Consider the following 6,590-nt stretch of genomic DNA (forward strand, 5'->3'; position numbering starts at 1 on the left):
AAAGGAGTTTTTAACACCCATTTTACAGATGGGGCATGTTTTCATTATCTACTGCTATATGACATCACCCCAAAGTTAGAGGCTTAAACAAATATTACCTTATAGTTCTGTGGGTCAGGGACCCATGGGAGGCATATCTGGGTTATTGTGGCTCAGGGGCTTTTAAGGCTATAGTCAAGGTGTCAGCCAGAGTATCAGGCTTCTCAAGGCAGGACTTAGAGAGGATCTGCCTCCCAACTTACTGCTACATCTCTTGGTGGTCTCAGTCTCGACCTTGTGGGATGTCGGTGGCTCTTTTCCATTAGGCTTGCCACCAAGGTGGCTCAAGATCCCATTCAAACTGGCCTCCTTCATAGCAAATAAGCAAATGATACAGGAAGGGTCCCCAAAGTGGAGGTCATAGACTTTGTATAACGTGATCTCACTTCCATCACTTCTGCCACATCAGGATGGGTACTTGAGGGGCACCAGAAAGCAGGGGACACAGGAATCATCTTAGGGGTTGTCTTTCACAGGATGGCTGATACTTAGAGAGGTGAAGTGATTTGCCCAGGGTCACACAGTGGTTAAAGACAGAGCCAGAACTAGAACTCAAGACTGCCTGGCTCCAAGCTTCCGAGCCGCCACACTGCCAGTGACTTAAGTTAATAACAGGCTCTGACTTAAGTTAATAAACAAGTCTCCTGCACAACAGAACTCAAGACAAGTGTTTAATGAATGGATTTGCTAATAGTGCTGCCTGTTTGCACACATTAGCTCAAGTTTCCTTGACGTGATCCGTGGGGACAGCCCAGCCCAGACTCTCGGGAGAAGCTGCTCTACCATGCCCCAAGCCCAGATCCCCAAAGAGCCAGGGACTGGTCCCTTTATGCCAGCTGGCTTTTGTATTTGGCTTTTTTGTTTCAGCTCATAATCCAGTCATTTGTGTGTGTGTGTGTGTGTGTGTGTGTGTGTGTGTTAAATGGAGGATACTGTTCCCTGTGTTAGAAGGAGAGCTAACCCGAGATCAGGAACATCAGGGGTTCCCCTGGAGGGACCTCAGGGCTGATAAGCCCCCTCACTGACTGCCTCCAGACAGATCCCCTGCTTCACAGCCATTGTGAGTGCAGCCACCGGGGGCCGCTTGGCTGGGCCAGATGGCAAGGCCATGAGGGCCAGCTCCAGGACCTTGGTCTTCCCGCCAGGACTTCTGCCTTGGGTCTTTCAAGGCAGAAGTGACATCCCTCAGTTCTCAGTGCACTTCCAGATAGTGGAGCTGCAGCCACAGTGCTTCTAGATAAGTGAAAGTGACCAGGGCTAGAACATTCCCAAAGGGCATGGGGTGATTGAGGCTGGGATAAAGGGGAGTGATGGGAGAGAATTCAGAACATCCCTCCTCCCCCATGCCTGGCCCTCTCTCTCAGGACCCATAGTCTTTCTGATTAATGGTTGCTAGGTGAGTTTAATTTGCACACATCAGACCCTGAGAATCAGGACTGTGGGCTAGCTATGGAAATTGGAGGAAACGAAGATCAATCCCTGCCTTCATTCAGAGTGCCCTTGATACCGAAAGGATGGAGAACTTGGTCTAGTGGGAAAGGGGCTAGAGGGTCAGGGGGCAGAGAGCAGCCATAAGTAAAATAACCATTGAAATAATATATGTATCAAGTGCCTACTGTGTGCCAAGACTGGCATCAGATACCAGATATACATTAAGCCATGAGATCTTCTGATCAACCTGGTGAAATGGGTTCTACTGATGGTCCCATTTCACAGAGGAGAAAACTGAGACCAGAAACACACCTAAGGACAGAGGCCTGGAGGCAGAGGTGCTTACAGCAGGCTTCTGGAAGGAAGGGCCCACACAGGGCCCTGAATTGGAAAGGGAGGTGAGGAAAGATAACGTACTCTAGCATCTGAGAAAGCTGTTAATGACAAGACAAGCCTGCGGTGGAGACTGCTGGGGAAGATGCTGCCTCAAGGAAATGAGGGTGAGCTTTCCACAACCCTACCCTTGGCCTTAGCCTACCACCCTGCGGGTAGCCCTCCGCGTCCACTGGCACCTTGCCATACCTGGTCGGGCCAGTGCAAGTTTCCCTGCTGCCCCCACGCACGACTTGGAGGATTAGAGCTGAGGTGCACCTGCACCAGTGACCTTGGAGGTCTCGCAGCCCAATCCTGTTTCAGCCCAAGGTGGAACCCCCAGCTGCTGGGGTCCCTGAACCCCTGCTGGTTCTTGGCAGCGGGGAGACTTAGACGGGAGGAACAGGAAAGCCCCACCCTGGTCATCACTCCAGGCCCACTTCCTAGAGGGGACTCTCTTGCCAGGCCCTCAGGTGTCTCTACCCCACAGCCCCTCCACAGCAGCACCAGCTGGGGCTCCGACCTATGGATTTCCTGTCACTTCCTGATCCACTTCACTCCAGCCTGAGTTTTAGGACTTCATTATATCAGTGGCCTCAGCCACCCCTGCATGGGAGGCTGTGAGAGCCACGGGTGGGTATGGGACTTCTGCTGCCTCTCCAGGACTTTAGGGCCCCAGCTCCTGGACATGAGCCTTTTGGGGATGCAGGTCCAGGCGGGGTCACAGAGCCCTGAGTTTAGGACTGCCACTCCCATTCCAGGCCAAATCCTCATTGCATAGCTGGGGAAATTTTCAATCTGGGAGGGGCGTGACCCCTCCAAGGTCAAACAGCCAGTGAACAAGAGAGTTCAGAATCAAATGTATGGCATAAAATGAGACGTGCAGTCCACCTATCCACAGGAATCTGCAGCTGGACACAGGCTGCACCCTGTTTCCCAATAATGGCTCAGTGCCCAGCACCACTTACCCAGCCCCCACCCACCTCCCAGCTCCTGGTCTCCGTTTTTCTTGCTAATTAGAGGTCTCCGCAATGACTCCACTGTCCCAGCGATTTTAGAGCTGTCATTAATTTCAAGTGCCTTCAGAAATAATCATCATCGTAAAACCCCGTTGCTGCTGGGCTGCGAGCGGACACAACCAGCAGACAGGCAAGGAGGCAGGCCACTGCATGCCACCTATTTCTTCTGGACCTGGAGCCTGGGTCTGCCTCCTATATCCTCAGCCTCCCAGAGTGTGGGAGCAGAGCAGGGTTCTGACATCTGACATACACAGCTTCGGCGCCCCACCTCTTACACAAAGAATCAGCCTGGGCAAGATGTCAGCCCTCCCAGCGTCTCTGTTTTTCTTTCTGTGCAGTGGGGCAATACCCACCTTGAAGGGAGATTGAGTGCATGAGACGTAGCTCAGAGCCCAAGTGACCGAGAGTGGCCCGCCCCTCCCTCCCTCCTTCCTTCCCACCCTTCATCCACCAGAGCCAGCTCTCAGCCTTGCCTGGAGCACTGGGGCTGCAGCCATCTGGCTCTCCTTCCAGTGACCAGCTCCTGCTTTCTGGGGACCTGCTGGACTTTCACCCCAAGACAGGTTCACTGTGTGTCCACCTGCAAGGTGCACAGTCTTGGGCCTACTCCCCTAATCTGAGGACAAAGAAGGGAGATCTGAGGGCCCTGCTCTGGGGCTTTCTGGTCTGGTAAGGGGAGAAAGGATCCAAGACTTAGCTGGGTCTTGAACAGTAGTGGAAACCATGCTGAGCAGAAGCTGAGAGGGCAGAGACATGAGGGTGGAGGCACAGTCTCCAGGGGCTCCAGGATGCCCTCCCCTGGCTGCACCCGTGAATGCAGTAACCAGTGAAGGCTTGGATGTGCCATCCTAATGTTTTGTACTCTCCATGCCCCAGGAAGCCTGAGAGGCTCTGATGAGGACCACCCCACCACAGAGAAGTGGACAGAGGTCTTTAGGCAGCTCATGCTGTCCCTGGTGACCGAGTAACAGCCGTCTCTTTATGGGATCTCTAGGGGACAAGGTCAGGGGCCTGTACTCTCTCCAGGCTCAGACTAGACCCTCAAAAAGGCCTTTCCCTCAAAACTAGACCCTCAGGACCCTTTTCCTCTCCATTATTTCTAAGTCAGCTGGCTGGGAAGCCTCATTTCTTTCTTTCTTTCTTCTTCTTCTTCTTCTTTTTTTTTTTTTGAAGATTTATTTATACATACAGAACTGGGGTACAGGCCAGAGGTGTGGCTGGTGGGGGTTGTGATGGTGAGAGGATTCGCCAGAGACAGAGTGGGGAGCAAAACAGGCAGATATACTGAAATACACTGCTGAGGGGAGCAGTGAGCGGGTCAGGAGAGGTCTGCCGCACCATGTGGATCACCCCCCTGGTTGGGGATCAAACTTGTGTTGCAGTGGCTTCCACAGTCTCACAGCGTTGTGCTCCAAACCATTGCGTTACCAAGGAGGGCCCGGGAAGCCTCATTTCTTTTGGAGAAACAGGATACCACCTATAAGATGGAACTAATAGTGAATGGCAAGCTCTTCCTCCCCACCCCCCTCACAGTTCTGGTCTTCCCAGCTTCCCCCCAAGGACTCACAGGGAAATTGTGGGCTCCAGGAGACCCCGTGGCAGACTCCCCCTTCCTCAGCCAGGATGGGGGGCTGGAGGGCTTGGGCTCGCCCCCATTTCTCCGCCTGGATCACTGAGGCAGGGAGCAGGTGAGTCGGGGGCGGGATGTGGCATGGCCGCGCTGAGCCTGCGTCAGTCGCCGCTCCAGGAATAGCCCCCGCCCCCGCCGCCGCCCCCCAGCGGGTCTGTGCGCTCGCCCGCCGGTGCCTGTCGGAGCCTTTACGCAGGAGCTAAAGCGTCTATTCCTGTCGGGCTTGTGGGAGGAGGCGGTGAAGGAGGGCGGGAGCTCAGGGGTAGCTCACAAATAGCCGGGGTGGGGGAGCTGCGGAGTCGGGAAAGGTTTCCAGGCAGCGCAGAGTTGAGGGTCCTGGGAGCCGGCCGCCTGGGCCCCTTGGAGGTTGGGGAGACTCCGATGTTGCACACCCACCTCTTTCACTCCCTTCTCGAAGTCCCTCTGCCAAGCCTGCCCCCTACTGGCTTACTACTGGCTCAGTAAAAGTAATTTGAAGGCGATTCAGATTCCCCTCTAGGCTTTACTAGCTGTGTGACCCGGCGAGTCAGTAACCTCTGAGCCTGGGATTCCCTTTTTTGACACAGGGGAAACAGCGCCTCCTTCTAGGGTTTTTGGAGGCTGAATGTACCGTGCCCAACACTGTAGGCTGCCCTGCCAGGAGGGACACTGCACCTTGGGAGAGGACGGACTTGGCACAGAGGAGCCAGTCTCCAGTTAGCCTTTACTGTTCAGAGACCGACAAGTTCTGGGACTCCCTGTAGTTGGGTAATTTTGTGCAACTCTTTGTGACTATGTTTATGATGTGTGAACAGTGAAGAGACAAAATTATAGAGAGGTTGGGGGACAATCAGCCACCCCACCCTGTCTGCCAGGTATCTGGAGCACCTGTCAGGAAGGATTTGTGGGGAGCAAGATTCCAGGTGTGTCCCAGATACTGAGAGGCCTTGGTCAGTCCCCTCCTCACCCCTCCCCTGCAGCCTCAGCTTTCTTCTCTGCCTTCCACAATCCCAGGAGCACAAATGTGCTAATGGGATGCACTTCCCACAGTGAAGGGGGACTGTGCTTGGTGGTATCAGCCTCCTGGTTATTCTAATCAAACTAGCTGAGAGTTAAAGGACATTTGGTTCAAGGAGATGGAAGGGGGTGTGCCGTGGAAGGAGATGAGATCATAGTCCACTTTGCAGGCTTTGCCAAGACACCCCCTCCTCTAGTCTGTTACCTGTACCTACTGGTCAAGAAGGATCTGGAGCTCCAAGGATCTGGAGACGCCTAGGTCTGGTATGTGACCCCTGAACCTTTCCGAAGTTGGAGGTGAGGGACAGCCAAACCCAGGCTGAGGCTCTACACTGCCCTCTGCTGGCAGCTGGCTGCAGTGTCGGTGGTCAGAGCGGCTGGCTGCCCTCTGCTGGACTGGAAGCCAGGCTGGGCGGGGACCAGGGTTGCAAAGCGGCTCGCAAGACCCGGTTCCTGGTGCGTCTTCCTCACGGTCCCCCGGAGCTTCTCTAGCTACCTGTTTCTCTCTCTCTCTGCCTGGCGCTCAAGCCTCCAGGACGTGGGTCCTTCAAGGATTCGCGGACATTTCCGAGAAGGGACAAGGGGCAGGAGGAGGCTCCCGGCCCGATCCTGCCCACGCCGTCCTCCAAACAACCCTGGCCGGGTGGGGAGTGTGATCAGTTCGCGTGCGAGTCCATCCACACGCCAGTGTGCAATGACCCCAGTTAAATGAGTGATCACGCTCACGCCCTAGCACACGCACTCCGGTGGCCACGCGCCAGGGAGCCGCACACACCGGGGAGGCCCGCAGGCCGAGCTCCCGGGGCGGACTCCCTGGACTCTCCCGAGACCCGGGACTCAGGGGCGCGGCCGTGTGTGGGGCCGGAGTGTCTGGCGCTGGCTCCGGCGCTAGGCTGGCGCGCCCCTCGTCTGCGCCCCTCTTGCTAGTCGATCTGCCCCATCGGTGCAGGGCAGCTCAGGGGGCGCCCCACGCTCCCCGCCCTCTTTGCTGAAAGCGACGGGCCCCCAATTCCCCTCCCTTCCCCCAGCCCAGGGTTTGGCGGCCGCACCTTCTCCTCCCCCGCCGGCTCCCGCCCCGCGCTCGCCCGCGCCCGCCCTCCCGG

At 55.9% G+C, this 6,590-nt stretch overlaps 1 protein-coding gene across 6 annotated transcripts in view; it reads left to right on the forward strand.

Annotated features, from left to right (window-relative positions):
• Window positions 1-6,590, forward strand: part of LINGO1 (leucine rich repeat and Ig domain containing 1) — a 155,526-nt gene that overhangs the window by 131,901 nt on the left and 17,035 nt on the right. The gene's annotated exons all lie outside the window — the stretch shown is intronic.

This window comes from Condylura cristata, unplaced genomic scaffold (assembly GCF_000260355.1).
Source record: "Condylura cristata isolate star-nosed mole 26May11 unplaced genomic scaffold, ConCri1.0 scaffold00023, whole genome shotgun sequence".
Taxonomy (NCBI): Eukaryota; Metazoa; Chordata; class Mammalia; order Eulipotyphla; family Talpidae; genus Condylura; species Condylura cristata.